A 21,853-nucleotide genomic window follows, 5' to 3' on the forward strand; every position below is an offset into this window, starting at 1 on the left:
CATCACAGATGTTGCCTGGTGGACAGTGGTTAGGCACACAGTCTTTGCCATTTGTATGGCAGAAAAGACCTGGGAGTATCAGGTAGTGTTTACCCATAATGCACCTTTCTAATGTCCACACTAAGGATTCCAGACCAATTCATCACTGGGTCCACCCCACCTATACACATACACATATATGCCAACACACACACCGAAACACACATACACGCACGTCCCAAACATACACCCCCTACACAAGCCCCACACACACACCTCTCCCCTCTGTCCACGGTGTGGATCCCCGAACCATTCATCACCAGGCTGGCGCTGACAGTGACGGATGGGTCAGCCCGCCACTGGCACTACCCCAGACCAAGACTCATACGGCCTCACTAGCAGAGTGACAGCTGGAGCAACGTGTCAAGTGGCGGAGAGACTACGGCCATTAATAACCCCTGTCACATGATCCACACACACCGCCACGCAGGGACACACAGGAAGTGGGGGGGGGTGATGTCCGGGATCCACGTTGAGACATTAGGCCGGGAGGGAGATGTCACGGTGAGCGGGGGTGACAGTCATGGACGCCTGATCTTTAATCAAGTGCGCAGGGATGGTGGGTAATGAATATATCGCTCATAAATTGGAGGGTGGGGGGCTATAGGAGAGAGGAGGGGTGGGTCTCTGAATGGGGACGGTGGTTTGCTGATGACCCATCTGTGATTTTGGTTTGACCCTTGACCCTTGGGAGATACTGCTCCTCATGCCAAAGCACGGTGTGGTAGTGTGGCTTACTTTCCACACGTGCCTGTATGTAATGTGTCATTAATTCAGTGAGTTTGATCATAATCATCTCATTTTAAAGAGTCCCAAGACCCTGCAGAGAGGCAGGCCAGTGGTTTGAGGGCCCAGCCTTAAAGCAAAGAGCAGAGAGTATCTTAAACCATTGGACTGATCGTAATCACTTTCTTCAACCTCACTGAATGACATGAATACACTGGGCATTTAGTTGTATCTTATCTTTCTATGCTGTGGTTTTTGTCAACATTTTATACCATTTTCTATTGCAAAAAAAAGTGCAAGAAAGATACCTTTGAGGAACAAACTACAAGAGGTGCAACACAAGGGGTACAACATGATCATTCCAGCAGAGCCATTTTACAGTGGAAGCATGAACTTTAAGTTGCCTTTCACCTCTCCTTGTGCGACGCGCTGATGTATGCAAAGCAGGAGGCGGCTGTGCAACTGCTCATAGTTTGGCACGGGCATAAGCCATTTATTTTTATGCAGTGTTTAGGAACCAAGATGATCCTTTAATCCAATTCTACACAGCAATCAAAGTTCCATGAATCAGCCACATTATAAGCAGACCTATGGCCGTTCCAAGCCTTCTGCATGTCATTAGCGGGGCTCCGCCCTAACGAAGCTGTTTTTAATGGGATTCTACAAAGCTCCAAATCAAGCTTTCCTTCATGCCCATGCATCCTGGCTAATTCAGTTTAAAAAAAATATTCATTCATAATTCATTCAAAGACAATCACCAACTGAGGAACGGGGGGATAACACCGGAAGGTTTGTCCTTCCTTCTGACGACAACCACACTTTAACTTCAACCTTCACAGGGAAGAGTAAGAGGCCCTTATCCCAATGAGGGGAAATATCATTATCGGTTTGAGCGATATTAGAGCGGGAACGAGTGAACGCACGGCGCAAGCCAAAAGCAGAGAGACAGAGTGATTAACTCAGATGTCCTCAACGTCCCTAGACTCACAGATGTAGATTTAGCAGCATGAGAGCAGCATGAGAGCATAAGAGTCCTTGAAAAAAATACACATATCAAATTTACAGATTTCACATGTGAAATAGCTGTTTTCACATGTTGAGGTTAAATTTCACACATGAAACCATATTTTCCCAAGTATTTAGAATGTACCTGTGAACGCCGCCTTTTCACATGTGAGGAGAATTACATGTTTTCACCTCACTTGTGAATTGAATTTAAAAAAACTAACTTTCACATATGGAATCTCAAGTTTACATGTGAAAATCAATCACATGAAAATCAAATTTGCATGTAAGAACCCCACATGTGAAAATCTCACTTTAACATGTGGCGACATATTGCAGTTCTGCTATATGAAGGTCACTGCCTGTATGAAGGTCGCTGCCAAAATATAAACTTGTTTTGCTCCAATGTTTGTAACCAAAGTAAACGTAAACAACCACTAAAAAACGGTTTAAACTATAATTTTATATCATGGATGGTCGTAGTCTATGGATTTGACGGGGGTTGCATTTCTCCAGCCCCATCCCTCAGCTTTTTGCTGAAACTGTGGTGTGGAGAACCCCTTTCATGTTTAAATTAAGGAATGTCGCTTTAAACACCTTTGATGATGTGATAGTGTTATTATATGGTGCAATACTTCAGTGAGTGAGTTACCTTTGTGTCATTAATACCAAGCAAAATTCATATCGAGCAAAGCTTGTGAAGTCGAGAGCAAGATTTGTAGCATTGCTAACAAAAATAATGATATTGAAAACAAAGCATAAACCCCAAAAGTATTGATAGCAAAACAAAATATTGCAAGGAAATCATTTCGAAATACGAGAACAAATAAGTTGTAAATGGATGCAAAAAAAAAGACAAATCTGTGAATAGATTTTTAAGACAACACGATTAAATAAAAGGCCTCCCACTTTCCTGCAATTTTCCCTATCTTTGGATATGTTACCCTGGCCTTTGCCTTTGCTGGCATTTTTCCAGTTGCAAGTTTTGGCACATTCCTTCCGGAAACATATTACCCTGCATCCCACTGCTGGTTTGCGTCGGTCCTGGTCGGTCCTGGATGGGAGACCAGATGTAGCTGTAAATGGGTCCTGTGTGGCTCAGTCGGTAGAGCATGGCGCTTGGAACGCCAAGCGTCGTGGGTTCGATTCCCGCTGGGACCACCCATATGTAAAAGTAGTGGCCCCAGCCGACTTGTAAGTCGCTTTGGACAAAAGCGTCTGCTAAATGGGATATATATGATATATATATGATATATATAAATGGTGAAAAATAATGTGGAGAGGAAAAAAAATTCATGAGGGGAAAAAAAGTGTACATGTGAAACTTCACCCATCTGTCTGAAAACCATGTGTCTGAGGTGAAAATGTCAACATTATTTATTCAACATTGTATATGTGAATTTAAATTTTTTGTAAGGGATGCGCTGGGATAGGAAGTCATTCCATGACAATAACATCTGAGAATGTAAGGCTAGTCCTATTGCTTTGTTTTTGGCTTGTGTGATATATAACAGACGAGGATAAGCAAATTAATTATATGTGATACAGTACATTGGTTTCTTGTATATTTTAATAGAAATAAAACCATGCAAAAACACTTGAACTGTCTTTTTTCTTGAGCGCAGACCTCTCTACGTAATGCCTTTCTCATCTTCACAGTGTGAACTACCACTGTAGGGGTCAAATGGGAGAGAAAAAAACCCTGAAAAATGTGGATCCGATTCTTCTACTCAACTATTACAATACAATATACATCATCAAGAGAGAGGGGGTCTTTATCTTGTAGTATGTCATCCCAAGTGTTTTTATGAGGGTGTTCAGACATAGATCTAGAATATTACCCCTGAATGGATGTCAGATTGGGTCAATCCATCTGTAGGGTAAGTGTGTGACCATGCACAAGACAAATGAACAAACTATGGCTCACAGATCTTTTTTTCCAGCAATCTGTTATGTTGTGAAATTACAGATTGGCTCATGTACCATCAAGTCATACATTAACGTTGGATTCTGATTCTGTACAATGATCCACATTCGTACGTTAATATTCTGTTCACATACTCTATGACACGCTACAGATTAGGGGCTGGGCTTGAAGACTTGTAAAACTATAAAAGTGTTGATTAAATTGCTATAATTTAAGCTTCCCTAAGTCTCCATGTTTAAAATCAGATCCAGCCTCGTTTCAGGGAAAATTGTAGCACTTTATATGCAATTCCAGAACCGACAGATAAAAGAAAGTTCTTCCAAGGATATGTGTCTGTCCAAACCCCTCCAGCAGTAGAAACGTTCAGTGTGTTCAAAATGAGAATATCATGATGAGACAGCTGTGGCTTTATCATTTCCTTACATGTCTTCAGAGAATAGGATAAGGATTAGGAAGGGATATATAAAGCCCTGCCTGGACCTCAGTGCTTTTACCAATAGTAGCCTCTGAAAACAATGAGGCACACCCCTGTGAAATCAGGAGACAAACTGTTACACCTTCTGGGTGAAAGGCATGAGCCTGAGCTGAGTGATGTTCCCCGTCAGAGGACACCTGCCAAAGCAGACACACAACACAGCAGGTCTGTCTGTGGGATTGGCTGGAGAGGATTCGGGGGCGGTGTTTTCCTTAACTAAGCCACACTGAGTTTCTTTTACCAAACTCTCCCCATCTGTTGAGTTGCCATTGTCTGCTAAGTGTTACAGCTGCAAAGGACCAGTCCTGTTCTCTCTACAGAAAGAAAAACACTTTAGCATATTCAGCCCCGGTCCCCTCCCACCGCCCTATTATTTTGCTACTGTTACCAGGCCCTGATTTATTCATTGGCTTTACACACCCTGCCCCATCCCGCCACCACCACCCCAACCCCCTACACATGCAACACCCCCCCCCCCAACCCACCCCCTCCCGGCACCCTCCATTCCCAAATTCGCCCCCCCAAAAACCCTCCTCCACTTTTTCCTCCACCTTTCTACTCAGCCACCATATCTCATCTTCCCCTTCTCCTCATCCAGACCTCCCAGAGTCAGTCTGTGAGTCAGTCAGTCAGTCAGTCTGTCTGGCTCCTCACATCTTTTCAATTTGTTCCTATTCTCTGTCTCTCACTCCTGGTATCTGCTCATCCTTGTCCTGATCAGGTTAACCTCCTCCTCTCAGGTCTTTTTTTGTGGACATCTGTCTCTTCAGTCTCCCTCTGTCCTCCCTCTGTCGCTCTCATCACTGCCTGCTTGGTGTTTGCTCACCCGCTGACTCTCCTTTTGTGGCTGATTTCATGCCATGTTCACCTCTGTGGTAAGTCCTCTGTTCCTAAACACACTGGAACCATCAGTCAGGAAAGCCACAATATTGTCCTAAACATCTAATATGTTAATGTGAAACTGTCATGTTCCTTTCACCAGTAATCAAACCACAATGTATGATTGGAGTTTGAAGAGGCATGCAGCATGTTTTATAATGGAGAACTGGCATGAAGTTGTAGCATTAGTGAATAGTTAGCATCTTCTTCGCCCATGAATCTGTCGGGCCCATAGAGCCCCATAAATTCTGTTTGGCCAGGCCAGGGTCGGCTAAAAGACGGTGGGAATGTTCTGTCACAACGGGGTTCAGGTCAGGCGGGTAGCTACAGTAGCTAGCCCACCCACAGTCTTTTGGGCTCGGTCTGTCGGCGGGGGCTTTAATTCGAGACTGATTTTTGTTATGCAGCCCCCCCCACCCCACCCACCCACCCACCCACTTCCCCCTGTGGAGAGAACACTTTTACAAGCCCCCCTAAAGCCTGGTTAATAATGGGTCTGAAGGGGAGAGAATGGGCCCAGCACTGCCGTTTGACCGATCATGGCACGCTGTAATAAAGTGGCCCATTCATCCCACGCTCCCTTTCACTGACTCACTGAGGGGGAAGTTTAGGGTAGGGTGCTTGTGTATGGAGTGCCAAAAGCACAGCCAGCTGCAATAGATTGAATTGATCTTTTGGATTCATGCACACACATCTTAAGGTGGCTTTTCTGTTTCCCATTTCCTGGCTCTTCTTCCTCCTGCTATTGTCAGAGGGAGAGCTGTGGTATGAGATTATGAGGATGACTGGCCACTCTTGCAGTGGTGGAGTAAGTAGTCATCAACACTTGAACACCATGCAGGCGGATCAGAGGAGGAGAGCTGCCTCAAAGCGTTAGCATCTTAAAATACTGACCACCCTTTACAAAGGTTTAGCAGATCTTCCCTTATATTTAGTTACATATTGACAATTTGCTGTAAATCTATTGAGTATGTACCGTCATGTTTATTTTGGATTCACTGAAACGTTGTTATGCTGGGGTTTCTAGGCAAGTTAATAAGATATTCCAGTTTTTCTCAATCGCGTACAAGAATTCTTTGGGACAATGTTGTATAAAAAAAAAGCACTCTGTGGCCTTTTTCAAAACCGTCAATGTGTTTTCAAAATGTTGTTGCCTTCTTAAAACATAAATACATTATTCAAAACTATATTATACCGTAAAAATTGCAAATACATTCATCAAAAGAACCCAACTGCCCACAAAACAATTAACTCAACCGCAGTCCGAGCTGACAAAACATAAAGTTAGTCTGTCTTTTAAAAATCCCAGTAGATCAATACATTTTATTTGCAGTCACTAAATCATGATGATCAAAATTCGAACTATCAAAAGGTGCAGAATGATGAGTAATTACTCTCCTCTTATGCATATTTCACCAAACGTCTACATCAAATCAAATATTATTCCTAATGAAGAGGAAAATGGAAAATGAGCACATTGTGTGCAGAATATTCATCAGTGGTGTCATCATAAGCCAATTCCATGTATTCAACACATAGGCTCAATTGCTCATAGGTTAATAGACTTTTCATCAGCAAGCAGAAACACAATCCCCATATGAAACAAGGACAGGTAAATACAATGTATATGAATTCATAGGCCAGGGATCATCAACCCGCTTCAGCCACGGGGCGGTTTTAAATTGACCGCAAGAAGCCCAAAATAATATCCTATTTGACTAAAACATAATAGTTTCATACCTTGCTGATGTGTGTATAAGATCACGTGTCTCTTTATTAATGTACAAAAAATATATATATTTTTTTTCTCGGGGGGGGGGGCAGAACGGCAGATTTGTACCTTGTCAGCTCGGGGATTCGATCTTGCAACCTTTTGGTTACTAGCCTTAATCCACACCAAAGCAAAGTTCCGCAATGGAAGGTCACAAAGTTCGGAGACGACGGCTTCGCAGCAACCCAAAGTTACTTAGCAGTTGAACTATACGCCAGCCGGAGTGATTGAGTAGTTTAAGTCAACGAAGTTAATGCATTTTTAATCTATTCATCATTTCTTCATAATTAGTAACTATTAAGATCATCAACTGAGGACAACTTTCAGGTCGCATATCAAAAGCAAATTATACATCATCAACACACTAACGTCCCTTTGATTGTGCTGCATATGAAGTCTTAACTAATGACAGGGCCTAGCCATCAGTGTGGCTCCATTAAATCAGCCTGCCCAAGTTAATGTTGGGAGGTGTTAACAGATTGATTTGCCTAATCTGTTAAACTACACCAACAGTCAGCATGGTGCAGGTCAGCTGCCTTAACGCAGCCAGTAGCCTCTGTGTGAGTGTGTTTGTGTGTGTGTGCGTGCGAGCGTGTGTGATAACCAATTTCACGCCCATCTGTCACGCACAGTTAAACTTTCCAGCAACACATTTTTGGCAGAGAGACCCCAGGACACTCACGGGGTACGTACAGGGGACGTGGAGGAGGAGGAAGAGGACAGGGCCCGAACAGTGGTTGCCCTTTCTGGTGTCGTCAGGAAGAATGGCAATCCTCAAGTTCATTCGGCGCGATTAAACCAGAGCAGGAACTTTTCTTCCCAGCTAATTATGTGGAAATGGCAAAGACAATAAAGCATCTGGTGGTCTTTCTTACTCTTTTCAATGTTGCTCAATATTGTGACAGGCTCATGCATTGTGTCTGAGCCTCCACTCCCTGCATGGATCAGCCTGAAAGCTGGGGTCAGCAGAGAGCAAATAGATGAATTTATAACTTTTGCCTTTTCACGTTGCGAGTGGAGCTGAGGATATTGTGTCCCGTCTGCCCCCCCCCCCTCCCCCCGCTGTTCCAGTCCAGAGAGCACCACTCAGTCTCAAAACAGGGCCTTTTCTCCCCCTCCATACCACCCAAACTGAATCTGGCCTCCTCCATTCTCAGCAGCCCAGGACATTGGTACTGGCCCTCCTCCCTTATTCCCCCCAGCCCTATCGTGGAGAGCGATGAGGGAAAGGGGGAAAATTCTGACACACAGAAGAGGTTGGTGGCGGCGGGGGTCCAAAAAGGTCCAAGTCCCTGTTGATTGGCAGACAGCCCTGACCAAGGCGTTCTCTTCTTAATCCCTGTCTGAAGGAGATGCCAGACATTGAACAGAATAGTCACAGTTAAGCCAATCACAATGGACAGGAAGTAATGTCTAAAAACAATTTGTTATTCAACTCCATGGGACGGGATAGCTAATGTTCTCATCAAGGGTATTGAAAAACATTATCTCGTTAAAGAATTTTAGTATTGAATTATAGCAGGTGTTTGCTTAGGACTCCTGAGACAGACACTACATACTTTTAGAAGAAACACAAAAATTAAACAATACACTTTCTTTTAGATGATCAGTCCCCCAATGACCTTCTATGGGATTATCTGGTTCCTGGAGAAACATAGTGAGAAGACAGGGACGCGTTGAGGTCCTCAGTGGCTGGAGATCATTGACATTACTATGGAACAATTGAAAAGGAGATAATTTCCCACCCCATTTGAGCCCTTCAGCTCTCCTTGTCCATCTTTCTTCCTCCAATCTTCTATCTCTCCTCAACCTGCTCAACTCCTCCTCCATTTCTCTTCTTCCATCTCTCCATCTCTCCTCCTCCACCACTTCTCCTCCTTCCTTTCCCCCTTAACGGGGAACTGCACCTGCTGATTTCGCCTCGTTTTTTTGGCTTGCTCCTTAAGAAATGAGCAGCCATGACAGAAGCCAAACGTGAGTTGGCTTGAGGGTGTGGTTTGATGTGGTTGTTTCTTGGGAGTGTCACCAACAAGACATGCCTATCTGTCAGAACCTTGCCCGCAGCTGTTTCCTTCCACTCAATCACAACAAACAAACCTCCTGCAGGTTGATTTCAATAACTACAGGCAAATGTATGGTGAGATGCCAGAAGAAGCTTTAAATAGGTCAGTAGCCTACAGAGTAATATGAGAAGAATGAAATTGCTTAATTTACAGTATGTAGATATTCTTAGTTATAACTTTCAAATGTAGTAACAGGTCCATGAAGAATAAACTACCCTTTACATAATACCATAGAAGCAGTGTTCTGACAATATAACAATGTCGTTCCCAGCTGATACAGACACTGTGCCTATCAGCATTTTGTCTGGTGGTAATGGGGCTACCTTGGCAAACATGTCAGAGTGGTCATACCTTCCTGTGTGACGTCCCGTATACAACAGGAGTTCCCTGATCCTGGTGCAGAAATCCCAGGATTTCTCCCTCCCCATATTGACGGATACCGTTCAATTCAATAATTTAAAAAAAAAGACAAAACAAGTCAAAGTTGTGTTTAACAAAATATATATGCAGAGTGATAGGTATCTCTCCATTCAGAGACACCAGTATTGAGACCATCTGTCAGTCTGGACTTCATCACATCATCTTGCAAGTCTCCAGGTGCTGGCTCCATACATGTTTCTGTGAACACATAGTCACTGTTCTATTACCAATGGCAGTTAGTACTTTACTGTATTGCCTATCCGATGTTAAAGTTTGAACAGGTCAGATAAAAACTGCACAATTTATGGTCTGGCAAAAGCCCCTCCGGTCCATCTGTAGAAATAGGCAGAGTTGAGTCCGTGTTCATCAGAGACACATAGAATGAAAAGTGTGTTGCTTTTACTGGACCGTTGTGCTGTACTGTATTATTAGTAATCACCTCATTGTGGGTGTGTTGAGTGGGTGTGTTGAGTGGATGTGTTGAGTGGGTGTGTTGAGTGGGTGTGTTGAGTGGGTGTGTTGAGTGGGTGTGTTGAGTGGATGTGTTGAGTGGGTGTGTTGAGTGGGTGTGTTGAGTGGGTGTGTTGAGTGGGTGTGTTGAGTGGGTGTGTTGAGTGGATGTGTTGAGTGGGTGTGTTGAGTGGGTGTGTTGAGTGGGTGTGCTGAGTGGGTGTGTTGAGTGGGTGTGTTGAGCGCCAGGTCTCTCCACATCTCATGCATCTGTGAACACATACAGTACACACAGTCACTGTTCTATTACCAGTGGCAGTTCGGGATAGGTAGATATCTGACACACAAATACATACTATGTTGAAGTTTGAACAGGTCAGACTAAACCTACCTACATTTTGTTCTCCCCATCGACGACCGGCACGAGGTGAGGCTGGTCAACCAGGCTAGGTAGTGCTCTGAACATTATATGCATCCAAGAAGCAAATAATTACCAACAAATAATGTCAGTTTACATAAATGATGTTTCACAATTGGTTATAAAATGTATCAAAAGTAATGAAGTGGGTTACCTTCTGTATTTGTACAAATGATGAGCTTGTGAAAGCTGTTGCTGCTGACAGGTTTCTGTCTGGATGAGGGGCCCCTTGCTGGTCTTCTTTATGCTGCATGTTCAGCTGCAAACTGGACATCTCGAAAACAACTGCAGCAGGCAGTCATATGAGGTGGTGTTGACTGGGAGGGCCTGTGATATGGTGATATAATAAGAAAGGACAAACGTTTTTTGCTGACATACTTCACAACCAAAATGACTGTACTAGTTGTATCTGCTTGGCTGGGGAATTAACCTACTAGTTTCTCAAGCCGGGTATTTTTTTATAGAACTTTTCACATAATACACATTACCTGACGTTGTTGATGAAGTTGTCTGTGGATCAGGGCAGCAACTCGGGTCACTATCAGAGGCCTCATGATGGCATGGCCTTTTCATAGGAGTCGAGGGAGACTAGCATCAACGGAGGAGGTGCCACAAAGTGCTTGAGGTGTCGTTACAGGCACCCTGGTTTGATTCCAGGATGAATCTTAACCGGCCATGATTGGAGTCCCACAGGGCGGCACTCAATTGGCGCCAGCGTCGTCTAGGTTTTGCAGGTGTAGGCCGTCATTGTAAATAAGAATTTATTCTTAACTGACTTGGCTAGTTAAATAAAGGTTACATTTAAAAAAAATATATATATATATATATTCAAAGGGATTAGTTGGTTTTTAGGGGCAGTCACTGTTTAATTAAATGTGCACTTCATTAATGTAAATTGGGGGGCTTTAATGCCCTTGTTGAAATTCTGAAGAAAGTGCAGTGGCCTCAGGAAATGCTCCAGCATCATTGCAAATTAGATTAGGGGCCAAGAAAGGCAGTAAAATTAGAATGATAATGGTTGATATGGCTCCATGACAGGCATGACTATTCAAGGATCAATGGAATGTCGAATGCTTTCGCAGCCCACTCTCAAGGCTTGGGACAAACGTCAGCCTACAGATGTGCCTTTTGGAAGCACTTTAAATTAGTTTAATTTGGTAAATGGTAGGGATTTAGAAGCTCTTAGCCTGGCTGTAACAAGACAAGAATACATTGAAATGTTTTGCCATTCCTTTTATTAGCATAAAATGCGATTGGGCTGATTTGCATTCCCAACAAGTCAATGTTTTTTCTTCGTCGTTTTCTTTTTTTTTTGACAAGATTGCATTTCTACCCACCATCCCACCCTCCTCTACAGAGTTTAGAATGAACACTTTTTAATGGCAGCTTTTTTATTCACCTTAATCCTTTTAAAAAGGGGAGGTTGACTTTATTCCAACTAATCTAATCATACACACCAATTACAAAGTCATTTTGATTGAAGCCCAACAACTGAAATAAGGCTAAGGACATTTTCATTTCCAGCCGAGACTTTAAAGCTTTCCTTGTTTTGCCAGTTCCTGTCAAAAAAAAAGTGGGATGAGAATATGAGAAATATAGGCAGCACTCACAAAATAGAGTATAACTTTGATTTATTTTTCCATTTCATCTGTCACGAGAAGGATGAGAGTGTTGAGAATCCAACACTGCACAACAGTATTACGAGTAAGTGAAGGACCATGAAGACAGCCAGTGGCAAATTGCCCCCTGCTCACCGGATGCAAACGATGGGGTTGAACTCTGGACAGTCTGGTTCCTGCTGCTCTGCCCCTTAAGCTCCGACATACCGACAGCTTTGATTCAGCCTCCATTCTTCCAGTGATCTGACATCACTGACTTAATACGTTTACTCTGTGGGTAAACAGTCTGACTTGGGGCTCTTCTGATGGGAAGGCGACAGAAAGGGGTGGTCTGGGAGGGAAGGGGGGCTAAGAGCATTGGTCGGTGAGCGGAAGTGACTTTTAAATGCTGTGCTCCCTCCCTTCACTTTGGAAAAGCAAATGTTAGGATGAATAGGGAGTGCTGTGCTGTGCTTTTCTGTGCCCACAGACCAAGGTATAAGCAGTATAATGAGGATTTAGGATGGAATTATTTGAATGTTTTTTTGAATTAGAATCCAAATGAGTTTAAATTGATCCTAATGCAGAGTTCATTTATAGTTTTAGCTTGGTGGTGTTCTTTTTAAATGACTGTGCTATATTTAATGTCAAACAAAGCATATAATTGACACCTAAAACATTGCAGTCTTTGACAATTGTATTTGAATATCATCTTTACTGTTCATCAATGTTTAGTAAACCCAAGATGTATGTGACAACCCCTTCCCCAAATGACCAGGGTAAAGTCCTCACAATCCCATCCCTTTACTACAGTCCACAAATTCCCAGAATATCCTTGAGAATATTCAACAGTTCATTAGGATCCCCATGGACACCCATCTGTGATCTCCACGGTAGCTGCATCTGGGTGGGAGGGCAGAAGGGTCCACCAGTCCATGGAACCTCTGTCTCTGGCTGCATTATGAGCCCAGAGCAGACGAGGTTAACAGGCAAGAGTGAAGGTTCGAGATGCTGATTTCTACGTTACAAGTTTCTATTGGCGGCCATTTTAAGCCCCAGTTTCAAGGCACGTCTACAGGTAAACAGGGATGACAGACCAGGACAGATGCCAGGCCAGACCAGCCCAGGTCACTTAACGTCATTTCAACCCCTTAATACTACACTGTAACACATTGAGAAGAGGCTTCCTGTGGTGGTAGGATAACATCCATACACTGTAAAAAGTAACTACCTAAATCATAAAATCTCCAACGGTTAGCAGAACACAAATCATAATAAAAGTGGTACTAACTCAGATATCAATAAGATTTTTTATGACTTAATGTTTTTGAATACTGTTAACAAATATTAGGTTATTGAGTAAGTGTAACTTTATCTATTTGTGTTCTGCTAATCTAAAGTTGAGTTCTTACAAATTATGATTATTGAATATTTTAAAGTCAATCTAACATGTATTAAATAAGTTGTTTTTACTTAATTCTATTACGTTTTAAGTTTTTACTGAAAATAATAAAAGTAGTAGTCAGACATTGAATTTTGAGTAAAAAACACTTAACTTATCTGTCTTGTGCTGATATAGAATTATTAGGTTTTTGCAATTTGTGAAAACTTAATAGTGCCACGTGGCGCTGTTGTTAAAGGATTGTGGGTAATTCAAAATGCTTAGACTTTAAGAATCTTTGAAACAATGTTGTATGCATGTTTGAAGTAAGATTTGTACATTTCTAAAATAGTTTTAAGCAGTTTGTTGTGCTATGAGATGTAATTGATCATGACGTTAAATAATGAGACCAGCCATTCCCAATATCAACAAGATGGGGACCACTCTTAATGACAGAGGCAAATGCAGAATCCTGTCATGTTTACAGCTCTACTTCCAGTTACTGCTAGAGGAATGAGCACTGTGCTCAACAATGCCTGCTAAGGTGGGTTAAAATGACAAATGGTCAAATACACAAAACACGTTAGACACGGCCACTGAAAATGACTAATCAGAACTACTTACTACTTACACTTGAATATTTAAGTAAAAGGGACCCTAAATGTTCATGTTCAATACAACAAATATTCATGTTCAAGTAACTTTAATTGTTATAGCTCAGAATACATCATGCAATTTAGTGTCAAAAAGTTCATAAAACACAAAACAGTAAAGTATTTACAACTTAAAAACCATATGGGTGATGATGTCACTGTTTTACTTTAAGTATTGAACACGGCCTACTTTGAGTTGGGTTACTCGCATGGTTCTAGGCAACGGGTTTCCACCAAAAATCTTGTTAGCAGATCCAATTACTTTTTACAGTGCACGCTGTTTGAAGCAAAGCAGAGCAAAGATACTGATTGGAAATGTTAACACATCCATTTATTTATTTCCATTCATTTTGAGTGGGTTGTGGATTTATATGCTCTCAACACAGCGGAATGCACTGATAAGACACAGAGGAAGCACCGTACGCTGCATTCATCTCACTGGCACTGTGAGGTTCAGGGGAAGCACCGTACGCTGCATTCATCTCACTGGCACTGTGAGGTTCAGGGGAAGCACCGTACGCTGCCTTCATCTCACTGGCACTGTGAGGTTCAGGGGAAGCACCGTACGCTGCATTCATCTCACTGGCACTGTGAGGTTCAGGGGAAGCACCGTACGCTGCATTCATCTCACTGGCACTGTGAGGTTCAGGGGAAGCACCGTACGCTGCATTCATCTCACTGGCACTGTGAGGTTCAGGGGAAGCACCGTATGCTGCATTCATCTCACTGGCACTGTGAGGTTCAGGGAAGCACCGTACGCTGCATTCATCTCACTGGCACTGTGAGGTTCAGGGGAAGCACCGTACGCTGCATTCATCTCACTGGCACTGTGAGGTTCAGGGGAAGCACCGTACGCTGCATTCATCTCACTGGCACTGTGAGGTTCAGGGAAGCACCGTACGCTGCATTCATCTCACTGGCACTGTGAGGTTCAGGGAAGCACCGTACGCTGCATTCATCTCACTGGCACTGTGAGGTTCAGGGAAGCACCGTACGCTGCATTCATCTCTCTGGCACTGTGAGGTTCAGGGAAGCACCGTACGCTGCATTCATCTCACTGGCACTGCGAGGTTCAGGGAAGCACCGTACGCTGCATTCATCTCACTGGCACTGTGAGGTTCAGGGGAAGCACCGTACGCTGCATTCATCTCACTGGCACTGTGAGGTTCAGGGGAAGCACCATACGCTGCCTTCATCTCACTGGCACTGTGAGGTTCAGGGGAAGCACCGTACACTGCATTCATCTCACTGGCACTGTGAGGTTCAGGGGAAGCACCATACGCTGCCTTCATCTCACTGGCACTGCGAGGTTCAGGGAAGCACCGTACACTGCATTCATCTCACTGGCACTGTGAGGTTCAGGGGAAGCACCGTACGCTGCATTCATCTCACTGGCACTGTGAGGTTCAGGGAAGCACCGTACGCTGCATTCATCTCACTGGCACTGTGAGGTTCAGGGGGACCGTACGCTGCATTCATCTCACTGGCACTGTGAGGTTCAGGGGAAGCAACGTACGCTGCATTCATCTCACTGGCACTGTGAGGTTCAGGGGAAGCAACGTACGCTGCATTCATCTCACTGGCACTGCGAGGTTCAGGGGAAGCACCGTACGCTGCATTCATCTCACTGGCACTGTGAGGTTCAGCGGAAGCACCTTTCATAAGCAGCTACTCTGAGAGGTTGAGCAGGAAGCAGACCTGGGCTGAGATGAGTGGCAACTGGCAGACCCATAATTAATCAGCTTCCAGTGTAATTAAGGTGTCCATCAACAAGCAAGGATAATGTGTCACAGTGCCTGTCCTGCAGACCTTCTGCCCTGGAGCTGTAGCATCGTTTCAAACAGACCTGCCGGAATAATTAATTAACCTGTAACTGGCATGGTATTAAATTAACAGCCTATGCATGTTAACAACATGTAGTTAATTAATCCCTTTATCACAAATGACGAAGGCAGGTAGGTATGATTCATTTTTTTTAAATGGCATAGGTTTTAACTTCACTGTACAGCCCACTACTCTAATATTGTGAATCACTGGGTTTTCCCCAAGAACAGCCTCAATTTGTTGGGGTATGGACTCTACAAGGTGTTGAAAGCATTCCACAGGGATGGCCCATGCTGACTCCAATGCTTCCCACAGTTGTGTCAAGTTGGCTGGATGTCCTTCGGGTGGTGGACCATTCTTTTTTTTCTTTTTTTGTTGTTGTTGAATTTGACCCCTTTTTCTCCCCAATTTTCGTGGTATCTAATTGTTAGTAGCTACTATCTTGTCTCATCGCTACAACTCCCGTACGGGCTCGAGGGGAGACGAAGGTTGAAAGTCATGCGTCCTCCGATACACAACCCAACCAAGCCGCACTGCTTCTTAACACAGCGCGCATCCAACCCGGAAGCCAGCTGCACCAATGTGTTCGGAGGAAACACCGTGCACCTGGCAACCTTGGTTAGCGTGCACTGCGCCACAGGAGTCGCTGGTGCGCGATGAGACAAGGAAATTCCTACCGGCCAAGCCCTCCCTAACCCGGACGACGCTAGGCCAATTGTGCGTCGCCCCACGGACCTCCCGGTCACGGCCAGTGGACCATTCTTGATACACACGGGAAATTGTTAAGTGTGAAAAAACTCAGCAGAGTTGCAGTTCTTGTCACAAACCGGTGCGCCTGGCACCTACTACCATACCCCATTCAAAGGCACTTAAATATTTTGTCTTGCCCATTCACCCTCTGAATGGAGCACATACACAATACATGTCTCAATTGTCTCAAGGCTTCAAAATCCTCCTTTAATATGTCTTCTCCCCTTCATCTACACTGATTGTAGTGGATTTAACAGGTGACATCAATAAGGGATCATATCTTTCACCTGGATTCAACTGGTCAGTTTATGTCATGGAAAAAGAAGGTGTTCTTAATGTTTTGTACACTCAGTGTATGTTGCAAGCAATAATTGTATCATTAAATGTGTCTTAGTATTTTGGAGAAAAGATCTCTGCACACACAGTCTCACTTCACGACACATGTAGAAGTAAATCTATTATTTCCTACTTTCTCCATAACGTTCAGCAATCTCATCACCAAACACAAACACTCTCTCTCTCTCTCTCTCTCTCTCTCTCTCTCTCTGCGGACATTCCCTGGCAAGGATGCATGGTTCCCATAGCGGTGGATCAATGGTAAAAAGTGGAATTAGTCATTCTAAATCATGCAGCTGTGGTCGAAGAGAGCTCCTCCAAAAATCATTAAACAATCATGTATTCCCATTGATTTATTCTAAATACCTGAGCATGGACAAGATTAAAGCAGAGGAAGAGCAAGCTAATGCAGATGAAACTGCTGAAGGATGGGAGGTCCTCTGGGACCGCTTTTGTCCTAATCAGGGGGAAACAATACTGCTGCAATTACCAGCCTACGCAGGTCTATTAAGGCGCCTTTACTTGGCATATTTATGTATTTCAGATACAGCCGGGCACATTAAATGGAGTTTACTCAGGCACTTTTACATCTCTGTTGTAAACATCAGATAAGCACAGGGACAAGGTGAACAACCCTGCTGGCCTGGCTGAGATCAACATAAACCACAACGGATGTAAGTGATGTGTGTGGATCCTTTATAGGTAGACTACCAATGGAAGACGAATCAGTACGGTTTAAGAATTATTATTGTCATAATTTGACATGTCTTTATTGTGATTCACTTTTTCACCATACAGCCTATTGGAGACAAAGTCATATTAATTCACCATCAAACATTGCAATTCATCTACAATCTATACAAATAATAGGATTATTCATGAAGCTGTACTACCATGTTGGATTCAGCTCGGTCTTCCTGTTATATCAGATTTGTAATAGTTTCATATCAGAAAATGACCTAATAAAACATATATATTAATACAATTATCTGTTCCAACCAAACCAGGGCATGTACATTAGTTGGCTGATATGATGGGAAACCAGAAAAAATTGCAAAAGACTTCAATAAGTCCTCCAACATTTCTTATAACTGTGCCGGGTGTATAATAGCAGGGACTTTAAAGCCCTATAACTCATTCCCTGGGAGGAAATATTCATCAAGACAGATTCCTCTTTTTGCACATTTGCTTAATGTCTCGAGGGAGCCGGAGGAAGGGGGAACATATCTTGAGCTAGCACATCTATAACAAAGCTTTTACATCTTATAAACCGGAGCTGAAGTCATAAGGAGATGTTTCCATCTCAAGGCTAAGCTACTCAAATCCTCCTGCAGCAGACAGACACTGATCACTCTTAGGATGTTGGGGAGGAAAATGCCATGGCAAAGGAGATGGTCTTTATCTCTTGTGGTTTAAGTAGAGATTAAAGTGAAGTTGCTTTTAAAGTGAAGTTGTCTTTCTGGGAATAAAGAAATACATCCTCTGTTGTTGACTACGATTATTGAAAGTGGACAATTCTTTCAGCTCAGTAAAATTGCTCTGAAAAAGGAACAACTCTTCTTCTTTCTCTGTTATCTGGGTGTTTTTCATTTAGCTGCAGCTGTGGTCAAAGTTTATTGAGTTGTAACTTGACAGTTGTGCACAGCACTTGGAGACAGTGCGGGGCCTTTTCTCTTGAAACTAAGCAAAGAGTCATTGTAACACTCAGTGAGTGGAGGTGGCGTGGCCTTATCCAAACAGCTGTGGGTCAACACAGACTCTCCAGTATTTAACTATTGCCTGAAACACCAGCCAGCCTTTTCTTGACTTGGAAAAAGCATGTAAAAGGCTCATTTCACTCTCTTTTGTCTGAACAGGTTTTTTTTTTTTTAGAGCGTCTCCATTGGTCCATGTTTTAAAAGGCCCTGGGTTGAATGACGCGTATGGACCCTTCAGATTTACAACTGGAGAAGGTAATGTTGCTCTGCCTGCCGTCAGTCAGGAAAGACTAGCTCTGCCTGTGACTGCTGGCCATTCTACAGAATTGATTAACCCGAAGCTGTATTTTTGACAAAAGGCAGGGGCACTTATAGTAATAAGTATTTCAGATCAAATGAAATAGTTCATGTTCTCAAGAAAGTAAACAAGCATATTTCATTGTCAGTGGTAGATAATGTGATATGGGGATATACTACGATGTCATAAGGTGCTGATGCTTACACATTCATGCAGAAATGCTTGTGTTCAGCCAATCAGCTCCAGGGGATGCAAATGAGATTCTGTGATTGTGAAAAGATAGATTCTTAGATGGTCGACAGCGTATGCCTCAGGATAGGGTTTCAGCCATGGGAATCTAGTTCATCATCGGGCTCAGTTAAACTTGTGTGTCCTGCCTCACCCTTTTTTCGAGGCCACATCACAAACAGGTCTCAGCGGACAGCTGAAGCCTCACAAGCAGCGAGAAAAGAAAAAGTCAATTAAACTTTGATGAAAACTCAATTCACATAGGAATGTGTGTGAGTGCGTGTGTGTGCATTCATGTGTCGGAAAGAATGGCGATGCGGGTGCTAAAACAGTATTTGATATGGCACGGTTATGCTGAAGACCGACTCGGCACAAACGTCTTGAGTCGAACCAATGGGCGGATCGATACTTCTTAAGCACAACCACACAAAATGAAAGCACTTTTAAGGGCTGAGGCGACTGCTCTGCCACTGCAATCTGCATCGAAGGCAAGATTGACTGTTCAAGAGGCTTCACTATGTGGGTAATCAATGGGGGTAGGGGTTGGGGATGCAATGATTAACTCTATGCGGGGGTTCCTTAGGCTGCCCTGAGGATGTCTGGGACTCTGGTAATGCTATAGGAAGACACACAATCCTTAAACAAAAGGTGATGTGTAAGGGATTAGTGCATACTATCGATATGTCTCCTCGTTATATCTCTATACCCCATTTATGGGCATAGATACTGTAGCACACACCTTGTGTACTTACTACAATATGATTAATTCACACCACATACACAGTGGTGCTGAAGCATGCTAAGTATAGTATGTACTAGGCTATATGGCAGTATTATGATGTTAATGGCCGGCCAGTTTCTAACCATGTAAATTGATGTTATGCATACGTAAGGCAATAGCTAGAGTGTCTCTGAATCAGCTAATCTGACGATCAACAGGTATTCGTGGGTTTGTTTGTTTCCGAGCCGCTCGTCAGATCATCTGCAGCGTTAATTTGCTGCTGGCCTTCTGTTGCCAAAAGCAAACGGATGACATTCAAAGAGACACAGCGCGCAGCCATGTTGGGGAGAAACCCCACTGTTGACCTTGGCCAGATGGGATTTACTGCAACACTGGCTACCAGTAGTGGTAGACATGATGGATTATTGTAATGATCACCTCAACGGCCTCTTTGTCATGTTTAAATGGCAATACATTTTACCAGGAAGAGGGCAATTTAACAACTTGAGGCTGAAAAAGAAAATGATCCTGTTTGCGGTGCACATCAAACATGTGTCATTAAGGATGCACAGGTTAGAGTTCTGCTGACACGCAGAGAAGGGAAGGTGGATTCAAACAGACTCAGCTCCCTTTCAGGTAGCCCCTGTTCAGCTAGAGGTTTGTGGTAAACGCTAAGATACACCTTCTCAGATAACTGAACCGAATAAAGAGCTTCCTTCAGAGTTGCACCTATAACAATCGAAGGACTAGGGCTATGTTTAACCATGTGTTTTTTCTGGCCCTGTGTATCTGTCTGTTGTAATACATTTAAACGGCATGTCAAACAATACACCCACCACGCCGACAAATGTTACTGAGAGAATTCCACTAGTCTACGGCCAGTTGCCCCTCACTAGTATCTCTAGTGAGATATTCAGCCTTGTCCTAAGACTCTGATAAGGCTATCGTAATGGTGAGAAACACTGCAGTTGGTGTCAGTGGTAGTCAATATATCCAGCGTTCAACGCCACAGGTCTCCCATCTGCCTTATCTACTACCCTCCTAGTCTCTCTCTCACACACAAGTGATTCAGTGTCCAAATCTAATCCTGCCAGCCAGAGCAATCGTCATCGTCACATCTATCATGAGAAACTTTGTCAATGATGTCTGGTTCCCACGCAATCGGAACTGAAATGAGTGAAATATCTTTATATTCCCATGATTCATCAGCTCTCAAGTTGAAGTACTCCGACACATTGCTAATCATATTCTTGCGAGAGAACTATTTGTGCCTTAGTTAATTGCCTGATTCTCAAACCTATTGTGATGATCTAATATGATTACGATAGAATATTTTCACCTATGCGTCTCAACCCCATTACTGAGAACAACAACCAGGCGACGGATGCAAGAGGATGGAGGGACAAGGAGTTTTGAAGACATTCTCTTTCCCCAGCAGAAAGACAGGATGACAAGGAAAGGGAGTGAGCAAGACAGGTTCATCTATTTGGAGACAGAGTCTATAACAACATGTAAATGAAGTAGCCTGTGCCAACACTCCACTACTTTCTCTCTATCATGAATAAATATTAGTGGTTCTCACTCTCCCTCCAGCTTGTTCTCCTCACAAAGCCATTTCTGGCATCACATTCCATGTTGCTATACTGAGCGTCTTTATTAAAACAGTGGAAAAGTAGAAACGGGAGGGCTGTCCTGTTATCAAAGAGCGGGTCGGATGGTAAACACAAAGTCATTAACCTCTGACCTCGCTCGATCACAGGCTGGGGGATGGTGATCTCCTCATCCCACTGTTTGAAAAGGAGATTCCCAGGAGCTTTGGGAGGTTTCAGAAAGAAATGGGCTCATCAAATTGGCTTTACCTTCACAGTGATAATGACAGTTGTTAACCTGTATAAATCTCCATTCATGTTTGTAATGTGCTCGGGAGAGTCCACTCACCGCAAATACAATGTATTACCTATATCCACAGGGAAAAGAGCAGGAAATTAAATAAATTAAAAGGAAAACAATATATTTGGTTAATCATCATGACAGTTTCCCAATGACTATTGAGATAAAATGGAGAGAGAAGCCATGGGAGTCATGGTAATGTATCCCTCACATATGGTAAGACAAGGAAAATGAGGCGGGGGGCGACAACCTAATGAAACTCTGAGCACCGTGCGGTGCCATGGCTAAACAGGCTAGCTGCGTT

At 43.3% G+C, this 21,853-nt stretch overlaps 1 non-coding gene across 1 annotated transcript; it reads left to right on the forward strand.

Annotated features, from left to right (window-relative positions):
* The first annotated feature begins 2,855 nt into the window (after nucleotides 1–2,855).
* trnap-ugg (transfer RNA proline (anticodon UGG)) lies at nucleotides 2,856–2,931 on the forward strand. Its single transcript has one exon. It is a non-coding gene; the product is annotated as a tRNA-Pro (tRNA).
* Nucleotides 2,932–21,853: the final 18,922 nt, after the last annotated feature.

This window comes from Oncorhynchus masou, chromosome 28 (genome assembly GCF_036934945.1).
Source record: "Oncorhynchus masou masou isolate Uvic2021 chromosome 28, UVic_Omas_1.1, whole genome shotgun sequence".
NCBI classification, from domain to species: Eukaryota; Metazoa; Chordata; class Actinopteri; order Salmoniformes; family Salmonidae; genus Oncorhynchus; species Oncorhynchus masou.